We start from the raw sequence: 12,843 nt of genomic DNA, 5'->3' as shown, positions 1-12,843 counted from the left end.
CAGTCTGCCCCCCCAACAAAATTAATGTAAAGCTCGAAATTCTGAATCAAATATGTGTAACACGCAGCGCTTTGGTAGTACAAAAAACGTTTGCATTAGTGAAACGGCCATTCAACCTTTCAGTATTGGGTACGAGGGCATACAGTCGCACCACCGTGCAGACGCATCCCTGTGACGTGCGTGGTTGGATTGCTCCGCCAGCCCTCTCGCACGCTGCCCGCAAGTGTTTTTGCATCTTCTTGTTAAATTATTATGTTTAGTTAGGGTGTCTACCATTTTGCTTTTTCAAAATTTCCCGACTTTTCCAGGTTTTCCATGATGAGTTAAAAAAAATTTCATGACCGTTACGTCTGCTTCGCAAACTCTCTGCACTGGAAACCAACCCACAAGTGGCAAAAAAAAAAAAGATGCACTCCTATAAAATAAGTGAATAAATGTACCACACGTGCTCAGAATTTTTTGAGTGCCTGTGGTAAATATGAAAAAATATGTATATCTGGCCAAAATGATACCTCCGAGCCAGAGAGTTAGCAAGTTGGCTGTTTGGCAGATTGCAAGCACACGATTTGAAATTAACCCCAGCTGAAAGTTTGAAGGAGCCCAGGATAGTACTACAAAAACGCAGTCAGAACTGCCAAGAAATATAGAAGTGGCACCATCCCATGGCATCTGTGTAAAAGGAGGACACCTGAGCCTGGCCGGTTCCACTACTGGAATATATTCTAGTTCACTATAATGGTTACAGCCTACGCCACTTAGGATGTGGTTTGGATTATATTAGATCGACCTGTATTTACTGACTTTACTAAGTATGTGGATTAGACTGCATTTGATGCGAGCTGGACTGCTGTATTTACTATTGATTTACATCCCCATCTGAATTGTACACCTCTAATATATACTTTTCACGAAAAAGTAATAATTATATACTACTCATGTATTCTGTGCACCTTGCATTGGCAATGACGAACAACTTCGCAAGAACGGAGCCACGCTGCGTAATTTTCTTTCTTTCTGTTTCTTTCTTTTTCTATGATGAGCACATGCATGTTGATGTTTTATTTCTCTGGGTTCTGGCACTTAGAGTTCGACAAAGTCATTAGATGCCTGCAATGAAAGCTAGGGGTAGCGTTTAAAGCGATAACATTCGAATATGTGCTGGCAAGAAGGAACCTGTCTGGTCGCATCAGCTCCCTGGATTCCACAGATTTATCGCAAATGCGGGTAGGTTAACTTCTTTTTTGTACTCTTCTATGAACATAACACTAAGAACTAATAACAGATTTAATGATACCATCTCCAGAAACTGAAATGAGATAATTAGATGAAGTTACCCAACTCTACCTTTGAAACGCAAGCTACCAGCAATGAGCATGTAGCTGAGAACGTTTAGTGTTGCATCGCAATAATAATAATGATAGTAATAAAAAATTCGCAGATCCCACGTACAGTGGCAATCAATGATATGCGAAGCACGAATGAGGATATGTCATTTTAAAATCAGCAAGACGTTACGAGGCAGATGTAAATTATGTTGAACATGACTTCCATGTCATGATTATCATGTTTGCGCCTGGCATTTGTGTTTGTCATCCATTCACGTCTTGTAATACCAAATTTGGTATATGTGAAGCTTGCGAAACGGCCGCGAGCGTACTATAAGCGTAGCATGTAGTCATGTTTTACATGACACACATATCATGATCATCATGTTTGGACCTGTCATTTACTATTGTCGTGTGTTTGCGTCACGTAATACCCCATTTGGTATATTTAAACTTAGTGAGTGAGACAGCCGCGAGTGCATCATGAGCGTGGCATGTAGTCATGTTTTTACATGACACACATGCCATGATTATCATGTTTGCACCAGCCATATACCTTCGTCATGCATTCACCTCACGTAATACTAAATTTGGTATATGTGAAGCTAGCAAAATGAACGCGAGCGCACCATGAGTGTGACGTGTCGTCATTATTTCCACGTTATTGCCTGTCACTTATGTTTGTGATGCAGTCATGTCATGCCATACCAGTTTTGAAATAACAAAACCCCCACAAGAGCAGCAAGATCATGACATGAGAGGCATGAGATTTATGACAATACATATCACAATTTTCTTTGTATGATTAGTCTCTTGCGCTCGTCATAATGTCATGTTATGCCATACCAAGTTTGGTGCAGATCCCATTTTCGAAACGGCCAGGAAAGCTAGGTCGTAGGCGGCTAGATAATAAATAGATACGATTAAAGTCGCGGAAGTTTGCCAAGAAGAGCTTCGCATTTAATAATAATGATAAAAAGCATCACACAGCCTGGCAAGCCTCTGCTATAGTTCTATCCGAACCACAAGGCCTTCAAGCCGAGCCAGAATCATGGTCAAGACAAAGAAATATACACAAATTTATCGACATGTGTAATTTTGTTGTAAAATCAGACATGCTGTGCAGTATGTAGAAGCAACAGACATCAAAACTGAAAATGTACCGTATTTATTTGAATATAAGACGGTCACGACTATAAAGCGAGGGGGGAGTTTAAGGACCAAAGAAAAGGAAAAAAAAGTTTGCACACTAATATAAGACGAGAGTTCTCGCCAAAAACTTTGACATCCCGCCTTTAAGTGCACAAAAATCAGCCGTGTAACTGCATAATCATGAGCTGTCATCCTCTGAAGTACCACTGCTTTCCTTGTCGCTGCCCAAAGTTCACTATCTTCAGTGCCGTCCAGCAAGTTGGAAATGGAGCACAAGAAGCTGCCGCCAGTGCGTCGGGTATGGCTGCCCAAGCATCGGCTATCCAGCGAGCCACTACAGACGTAGATGCACGCTTCAAACGGCCCGACGGTGTCAAGGCCGTATCGTCGGAGGCCATCCACTCGTTGTAGAGGCATCTTACACAGTCCTTAAAAGGCTTGTTGAGACACACATCCAGTGGCTACAGCTGACTCGTCATGCCACCGTAGATGACAATGAGATCAGTGACTGCTGCTTGTAGCTTTTTCTTGACCCCTTCGGTCAGATGTCCCCGAAAAGCGTCAAAGACGAGCATTGATTGGCGAGCCAGCAGAGCCCCGGGACGCCAGCACCACACAGTTTTTATCCAATCGATGACAAGTGCTTCAGTAATCCAGCCTTTTTCCTGGCAGCAGATGTGCACACCCTCAGGGAAATTTTCATTCTTGGGCATGGTTTTTGTCTTCAGCACCACATAAGGCGGCAGCTTGTGCCCGTCGGCGGTACAAGCTAAAATGACGGTGATTCACACTTTTTCACACCCTGCGGTACGTACGTGAACTTGGCTACAAGGGTGGACGCATTTCGCATGTACAGTTCGTGGCAACGGCATGTAAAAAAATATCGGGGTCTCGTCTGCATTGCCAATCTGGCCAAAGAGGAAGTTGCGCTCTCTTCGCAGTCCGATTACATAACGTTGAAAAGACAGCAGCCGGCTGCTCATAGAAGTGAGCAGCCGGCTCTCTTCATGTACTTCTGCACCCAGCCTCGGCTAGCCTTGAACTGCGACCCGGAGATGCCGCGATCTGCTGCGAACTCTCGGGCCTTCATCTGAAGCATTTCCGTTGTCACAGTCAGGGCACGGCTCCTAGTTTCTTTGACAAATTCTGTCACACTTTCCTCCACTTTGGGAAACACACGCTTGCGTAGTCCTCGAAAAGCTTTCCACGTCGCAGTGCAGGCAAGGAGAACCCCCTTCTCCTTTCTCCAACGACGCACATTGTTTTCTGGGACGCCGTACTTCCGAACTGCAGCGCAGTTGCCTAAATCTTCAGCATCGGTTATCACCTTCTTGAAGACTGCATCATAGTGACGACAACTTGCCATGATGACTAGTGACGACGGAAAGGTCGTGGAGGCTACACCCTCACCAGCAAGGGAACATAAAAGACAAGTGAACATAGAAAAGTGACCGAAACTCGGCTTGTGGATTGCAACATACTGGATTTTGGCTGGCTGTTCTTGGCTTTTAGTGATTTTCCGATGAGCCGCTGCAGATCTCGGAGCCCGCGGCATTCTCGCCCGTTGTTTTTGCGGAGGTAACTGCTGTCAAACCGTTTTCTTTTTTTCGATCTCGCTGATGACGACCTATTAGGTTACAGCGCACATATGTCATAGCTTGACAATGTTAAATATTTGGAATTATTTACATTTTCATGCAAAGAAAATAACAGTATGCCTTTCCATGAATTGAAGCAATAATTGATGTCTACTTCGAATATAAGGCAGGGGTGACTTTCAGGCCATGATTTCGGGAAAAAAATCTCATCTGCTATTCGAATAAATACAGTACCTACATGGAAGTTAAGGGACCATCTGGACATGAAGGGCAAGTTGCCGAGCGAAAATTTTCATGGTCTTTTTTACACTTCAGGCTGCCACAATTATGACAACCAGAACATCGGTGAGACCACTAATTTCAAGAAAAAAGTTAAACAACCATATATGGCAACAGGAAACAAGGCGTGACCTCGCATGCCCTCGCTAAACACGTGGAATCTACAGGCCACAAAACACGCATATTCTGGCCCAAGAAAACCTTGCAATCTGCCTGCACCTGGAATAAGAGCACATGCAGACAACTGCACATTCGACGGCACGGACAGATGCTACCCTAACAGATCCTGAGCATGCCTGGCTATTTCGCATATCACACATCATTATCAAGACCTGTGATACGCGAAATCACTGTTATTTTTTGTGTTTTCCTTTGGAATAAGGAGAGAAATGCATTATTAACTTAAAGCAGACATTGCTGAAGATTTTACTTACTAGGACGCTTTATTTTAACTTATTCATGCAGTGTCAATAACAGCGTTAATTCTTGTGGTGCATGTGCAATGCAGCAATGGATGCACTTTTTTCCATGTCTCTCACACTGCATACATACAAATTTTGCATCAGTGATGTATTGTTGTAACAATTCTGTGTTGTAGTGTTTATGATTCAGGAGCTAGTCGCCATGCCTAACAGAAACAGTTAATCATTTACGCTGCGAAGTTGACAAGATGTAAATGAGCTCTCTAGACGCTTCACAAGCTGTCCCAAAGGAGACGAGAAATTGGATATCACCCCACTGAAAATGCATGCCTGGCAATGCTTGTCCTTCTACTTGGTTCAGGTAACCGTTAAAAATGCTCCGAAGCTCAAATGCAGAAACTTCAGGCATCGCAACTCGGCTACTTTGAGAGCGGTTTTACCCAGTGCACCGTCAGCGATCATATTCTGTCGCGCTCACCGATAAGGAAAATTTGTTCCTTTGCTTGTCAATGTGATGTACTTATGCATTGTCATTGTGTTTCGTGCATGACTAGTGTGACTGGTAATCGTATAAAAGAGAATACCTTCACAAGAAATAAATTGTTGGCAGTTCAGCGCTCTGTGTCTTCTCTTCTCCTGTCCCCTCCTGCCCTGTCGTTTGCGCTGGTAAGCAACCTTTATGATCATATTGGGTTGGCCGCATCGGTGTACATGCTACCGGCGCTTCGTGCTTTCAGTACACACAATTCTAAAGTGTAAAACTGACTGTAACGTATAGTTTAGACATTCGTCAACCTAAATCAACCATTTTTCCTAGTGTGTGGTGCCCGAACAAGGACCAACGATGATCGAGGCGTTGTGCTTTCAGCAACGCAGGCTGTCACCGAAAGCTGCCGGGCGCAGTAGCCGGTACTTCTCCGACTCGTATGTAATAACACGCAATTTTCAGTCAGTAATTTGGTATGCCTTATTGAACTAATACACTGGCATACTTTTTCAGTGGATTGCATTACTATTTTCTTGGGCTGTTTTTAGTTGTATGTATCGATATAACTGCCAATCTGTACACTGACACACCCGCTGTATTGCCAGTTGAGGCGAGAAAAACAGCTGTCGCTCGACATCGCCCCACCGAAAATGCATTTCTGGCAATGCTTGCCCTTCTACTTACTTCAGGCACAGTTTAGGTAACAGTTAAGAATGTTCTGAAGATGAAATGCAGAAACTTCAAGCATGGCAACTCTGCTGCTTCGAGGGTGGCCTTACACAGCACCCCATTCCAGCGAGAATTAGGCCTATCGTGCCGGCCGCGTCAGTGTACATGCTACCGGCGCTTCTTGCTTAAAGTATGCACAATTATAAAGTGTAGGAATGACTGTTAAGTACGCACAGAGCAATCCACACTTCACCTCTTCGGCCAGTTGCCGCCAGGCGGTGACTTTGCTCGATCTTGCGGCCAATAAGCAAAAATATTTCTCCTGAATTCAACAGATGGTGCTCTATCAAGAAAGGCCCAGCTTTTAAATTTTGGATGATGTCGTTCGTGCTCCTCACGCTGCTCACAACTGTTTAGCATGGTTGCCTAGCTATGTTTTGACTTTTATCGTTTCAATCGTCAACAGCACTGGCTATCACACCAAAATAAAATGAACAGATACACACATTTCTTTTTCGAAGAGCCAAGATGGGGGGGGGGGGGGGGTTCTTTATGCGAGCGGGTTCATTAAGTGAGATAATTGGTATTAAATAGAACCCAAGACAAGCACAGCACAATAGAGAAACAATTAATTTCAATCATTCCATAAAATGCTTATTTAGCACTCGTTATTCGAAATGCAATAATAATTCTTGATTTAATGCATTGAACAGTATATAAGAAGCTAAAATGAAACAGGCTGAAAGCTATTACTTAAGTACTGAATTGATTACATTTATGAAAAAAAAACTCTATCCAGATTCTACAGATCGATTTGTCTGCATTGTCTACGCATTCATTGTTTATTTTTGATGATGAATCCTCCTTAAAACCTGAAGCTGTAGCAAATTCCTTCAACAATTACTTCGAATCTGATATTTCTACCGATAATGGCATCACTCCATTTTCCACATGTAGTAAACTGCCTGCTCTTCCTAATCTTGAATTAGGCTGCTCTGGAGTACACATCATTATAGTAATTTTGAGGTTACAACACACTCTGGCCCAGACGGTATTCCAAATATGTTTGAAAAGCAATATTCAGAATGGTGCTAATTATTTTGCTGTAATATTAAAACAAAAGAACAATCTCTGCAACAGTTTCCTAGCTGTGCAAACGTCGTGCCAGTATTCAAGTCCAGAAACAAGCAAATACAAAACTATAGAACAATGTCCTTGTTTTCAACCAGTTCCAATCTTTTGAACCATATAATTAACAAGTACATTGAAGAATACCTAAACGCATCTAATATTTACTTTCACGATCACAGCACTGCTTTTGTGCTGGCTTTACTATTACAAAGTTGCTTGAACTTACACACGATATTGCTTCTCTTAGCAACCTAAGACAGATTGATGTCATATTTATTGACTATTCCAGGGTCTTTGACATGGTTTGCCATGCCAAACATTTAGCTTTTTCACAAATTTTTTGACAACAATAAGCTGGTTGACTGGATAGCAGATTACTTGCAGTCGCACTCAAAGTTTGTTAAGTTTAACCACGCAAAGTCATCTAACGCACAGATCACATCAAAGGTGCTCAAGGTTCTGTACTTTGGCTATTTTTTTTTTAATTTATATCAATGACACAGCAGAAATTATCGGCAACACTCAAATTAAACTTTGAATGTATGCAGACGACTGCATTACCTGTAAAACCATCTCTAATACTCAAGATCAGGATGCACTGAATAGCTTTTTTTTTTTGTCATTTCGTAATTAGAGTGAAACATAGCAAATGTTCATTACCTGTAAAAATACCGTAGTCACGATCTTTTCAAATAAAAAACAGCCTCTTCATTTTACATATTGTTACGCCACGTATGTGCCGGACGAAGAAGGAAAAAGAAGCAAGGGGTGTGGAAGAAGAAGATCATCATCATCTGCCTGCGCCGATACGGCTCGTCCCTCGAACCGTGTATCAATAAACCCCAGACGCCTACTGAGGTCGTAACAGAGTGGTGGAAGGTGCTGGGTATAGGAACCAACGACGGGACCGCTACCCCTCGGATTTCGCCGGAGTCGTCGCCTCGCCGGCCTGCCTCCTTCTTTGGCCATCATGCCTGACGAAACAGAAGCTCGGGAACCAGTCCCCAGCAGTTCTTGGCCGTATCACAGAGAGCCACGAACCTTCTCCGGGAGGGCCAATGACGACGTGGACTCATGGCTCAAACATTTCAAGCGAGTAAGCAACTGCAACAAATGGGATGCTGCCTCCCAACTGTCACGCGTTGTTTTCTACCTCACTGATGTTGCCCTCGTTTGGTATGAGAACCATGAAGATATTCTGACAACATGGGAACGCTTTGTTGAAGAAATCAAGAAGTGTTTCGGCAACTCAGCTGCAAAAAAGAAGCTTGCCGAGCAGAGTCTTGCACAGAGGGCCCAGCTATCCGGTGAGACCTGCACCGTGTATACTGAAGAGATTTTGAGGCTGTGTAGGGAAGTCGATTCCAGCATGTCGGAAGAGGACAAGGTGGGGCATTTGCTGAAGGGAATTGCAGAAGATGTTTACAACTTCCTTATTAGCAGGGAAAGCCTGACTTCAGTGTCTGACGTTGTACGGCACTGCCGCACGTTTGAAACCCTGAAGCAGCGCAGAATAGCGCCTAAGTTTGGTCGTCTGGCAAATGTCACCTCAGTAGCCAGCATAGAAGCGGCCTCAACTGGTGACCTTTCGGCAACCATCCGCCAAATTGTTCGGGAAGAGTTACTCAGACATGGCGAAATGACACGTGAACGGGCAGCTGCCACGTCTCCATCCTATTTCCCGCAGGACACCACTGCCCCACAGCTTACAGTTTATGAACATCCATCCGTCAACGCAACGGAGGTTGCAGGGCCTCGGCGTATTCAGCAGTCAAGTCCGGTTTTTTACGAGCGATCACAGTACCCTCAACGTTTCCGTTCCGTACGCCCATACCACCCACCGACAACTGATTTCATTGAATCTCGGGCTTACGCGAACGCTCGCAGACGTGAACACTTCGAAGAACGGCGACGACCTCGTCCTGCGCCTGTGTGCTACAACTGTGGTCTGACTGGTCACATATCGAGGTATTGCGATCGTTCGCGCATACCACGCTATGATCAGTGGACAAGCTTGACCGATAAACCTGCTGTCCCACCTTTTCAAGGACACTGGCCCACCGACTCAAGACCCGGCAGCAGCTTCTGGCACGGACACTGGCGCAACAACTCCCCTGCCTCTGATCGAAGTGTGACGCCACCTCCTGCGCCTCGATCCCACCGGTCTCCATCGCCACGGCGCCGCCCATCGTCACCACATCAGGAAAACTAAACAGTGCGGCCGATGGGGGTGAGGTCGCTGGTGACTTGCTGCAAAACGAAATACCCCCGTCTGTGTTGATGTTCAAGAACAAGGTAGAAGTTTTTGTTGATGGTGTGTGTACGATGGCTTTGGTGGATACTGGTGCTACAGTTTCGATTATGAGTGCTGCTTTTAAACACCGTTTAGGACAAAAGGTGATGTTTTTGTGGGAGAAGGCAACAACATTCTGTGGCGTTGGTGGTAACTCGCTGTGTCCCATTGGTGTCTGTACCGCAGAAGTGTGCTTGGGTGATCAAGTGTTTGTCACAGAGTTTACGATTCTTCCAAGGAGCACACACGACATAATCCTGGGGATTGACTTCCTTCGAATGTGTGGCGCCACTGTTGATTGTAGAAATGGAGAGGTGTACATATGTGATGCTGCCCCTGGAGAACTATTAGAGAATTCAGACAGGGAGCACGGTGCGCTCCGGGTCAGTGAAGATAGCATTGTGCCGGCATTCTCTGCAGTCTGTGTTCCTGTATACTCTTCACGCATTGAAAACAGTGACAGTGCGTTCGACGCATTAGTGGAGCCCTTTCATCTCAGTTGCATTAAGAAGAACACATTGGTGCCGCATTGCATAGTGTCACTCGTTCAAGGACGCACAGGACTATGGGCGGTAAACTGTTCAGCTGAGTCGGTGGTTCTACCAGGAGGACTGAAGCTTGCCAAGTTCAAAACATACTCACCGATGGCAGTGGCTGCCCTCAGTGATGCTCCAGGTGGGGCCTCAGCCAATACTTCTACGGCCGATTCAAAACTTTTACCTATGATCGACAAGTCACTTACTACTGACAAACGCCGCATGCTTCTGGACGTTTTGTCGAAATACGTGGCGATTTTCGATTTTTCCCATGACCATGCGCCCTCGATTCCCGCGTCTCGGATTCTCCACAGGATAAACACGGGAACAGCACAGCCCATCCGCCAGAAACCCTACCGAGTGTCGCCGTCTGAGCGCAAGATAATTGATGAACAAGTGCGTGATATGCTGCAGAAGGGTGTCATTCGAGAATCATCGAGTCCTTGGGCGGCTCCCGTGATTCTAGTCAAAAAGAAGGATGGTACCTGGAGATTCTGTGTGGACTATCGCCGTCTAAACTCCGTCACAAAGAGAGATGTCTACCCTCTCCCACGCATTGATGACGCTCTAGACTGCCTCCATTCAGCATCCTACTTTTCGTCCATAGACTTACGCTCAGGCTATTGGCAAATACCTGTGCATTCAATGGACAAAGAAAAGACGGCTTTCGTTACTCCGGATGGACTATATGAATTTAACGTGATGCCTTTTGGTCTATGTAACGCGCCCGCTACATTTGAAAGATTCATGGACACCATTCTGCGCGGCCTGAAGTGGAACATCTGTATCTGTTATCTTGACGACGTTGTTATCTTCGGGCGTACATTCAGTGAACATAACGAAAGGGTAGAGCTGGTTTTGAAATGTATTCGAAATGCTGGCTTGGTTCTTAATGCAAAGAAGTGTCATTTCGGAGCTCGACAAACACTGGTGCTGGGACATCTCGTCAACAAGGATGGCATCAGGCCCGACCCGAATAAGACGGCGGCTGTTAGAGCTTTTAAACCACCTGGCTCAGTGAAGGAGCTTCGGAGCTTCTTGGGCCTCTGCTCTTACTTTCGCCGATTTATTCCCGCCTTTGCAGAAGTTGCCTTTCCACTGACCTGTCTTCTCCGCCAAGGTGCTAGTTTTGAATGGACTCCTGATTGTGAAACTTCTTTCAACCAACTGAAGTTCTTGCTCACGTCGCAGCCTATCCTGCGGCACTTCGATCCTTCTGCGGCGACTGAAGTTCACACCGACGCAAGCGGCATTGGCATAGGTGCAGTCCTGATACAGCGATGTAATCAAGTGGAACACGTAATCGCATACGCCAGTCGTACTTTAAGTAAGCCGGAACGCAATTACACTGTGACCGAACAAGAATGCCTTGCACTCGTCTTCGCTGTGCAGCGATTCCGCTCATACCTATACGGTCGTCCTTTCCAAGTAGTTACGGATCATCATTCTTTGTGCTGGCTTATCAACCTTCGGGATCCGTCAGGCCGTCTAGCACGCTGGGCCCTCCGGCTGCAAGAGTACAACTTCACGGTATCGTACAAGAGCGGCAGGAAACACGCGGACGCAGACTGCCTTTCAAGGATGCCAGTTGATGCTACAGTTTGCGACGCTGACGATTTCGATCATCTGATTGCGTCCGTAGCACCAGCGTTCCCGGATAAGGCCACCTTTGAAACTGAGCAGCGGAAGGACGTGAGTTTGAATCCGTTATTCGTGATCGCACAAGCATCCACTCCGGAAAGCTGCTTTTGCGTCCGTGATGGTCTACTGTACAAGAAATCCATCTCCGGCACCGGTTCCCGCTTCCTGCTGGTGGTTCCAGAGGCACTACGGTCATCTGTTTTGTACGCCATGCATGATGACGCCACTTCAGGTCACCTCGGAACGACGCGCACTCTTCATCGTACCCAGGAACGCTTCTACTGGCCACGTATGCGCCAGTCAGTTGAGTTGTACGTGGCCAGTTGTGCGCAATGCCAGGCGCACAAATCTCTCTCAGCAGCTCCGGCCGGACATCTACAACCTGTGACGCCTCCCAGTTCTCCGTTCGAACAAATTGGCATTGACCTGGTGGGCCCTTTTCCGCGTTCATCGAAAGGCAACAGATGGATTGTGGTATGTGCTGACCATCTTACTCGGTACTGCGAGACTGCTGCCCTGCCATCCGCGACTGCTGGTCAAGTGTCGTCCTTCCTTCTCCATTCTATCATACTGCGTCATGGGCCCCCTCGCGTCATCATAAGTGACCGTGGACGTCAATTCACGGCAGACGTTGTCGAACAACTTCTCCGTATGTGTGGCTCAGAGCTCAGACACTCGACGCCTTATCACCCGCAGACGAATGGTCTCGTCGAGCGAACAATTCGAACACTGGTGAATATGCTTTCTATGTACGTTGCTTCGAACCACAAGAACTGGGACGATGTCTTGCCGTTCGTCACATACGCGTTTAATACTTCCCAACATGAGACCACCGGCTACAGCCCGTTCTTCCTCCTCTATGTTCGCCCCCCCCGTTATACTCTGGATACAATATTTTCCTTCTCTGATCGGGACCAATCAGAAATCTCCCTAGCAGAAACTCTTTGTCTCGCCGAAGAAGCTCGTCGTCTTGCTCGTTTACGTACAATAGCCTCGCAAGACAGATCGAAAGTTCGTTATGACAGCAAGCACCGGCAGGCCACATATATTCCGGGAGATCTCGTGTTGGTGTGGAAGCCTTTACGCAAACGTGGCTTGTGCCAAAAACTGCTCGCGCACTACATCGGACCTTTTGTTATCCTTGACCGCCTGAGCGCAGTCGACTACCGCATCGCACGTCTTACAGCTAGCGGGAGACGTTCCAGAAAGACAGAGGTCACGCATGTCGCTCGCCTGAAGCCTTTCAGTCAACGCGACACTGCATGAAACGCGCGGCGCGCTTTGTCTGCGAGGGGGGAAATGTTACGCCA

General features: G+C 46.1%; 1 protein-coding gene across 4 annotated transcripts in view; it reads right to left on the bottom strand.

The window, feature by feature from the left end:
• Nucleotides 1-12,843, bottom strand: part of CTCF — a 68,252-nt gene that overhangs the window by 2,015 nt on the left and 53,394 nt on the right. The gene's annotated exons all lie outside the window — the stretch shown is intronic.

The sequence above is a fragment of the Rhipicephalus microplus genome, chromosome X, assembly GCF_043290135.1.
Source record: "Rhipicephalus microplus isolate Deutch F79 chromosome X, USDA_Rmic, whole genome shotgun sequence".
Taxonomy (NCBI): Eukaryota; Metazoa; Arthropoda; class Arachnida; order Ixodida; family Ixodidae; genus Rhipicephalus; species Rhipicephalus microplus.
Note: the sequence above shows the minus strand (reverse complement) of the source record. Positions and strands in the feature narration are given on the sequence as shown.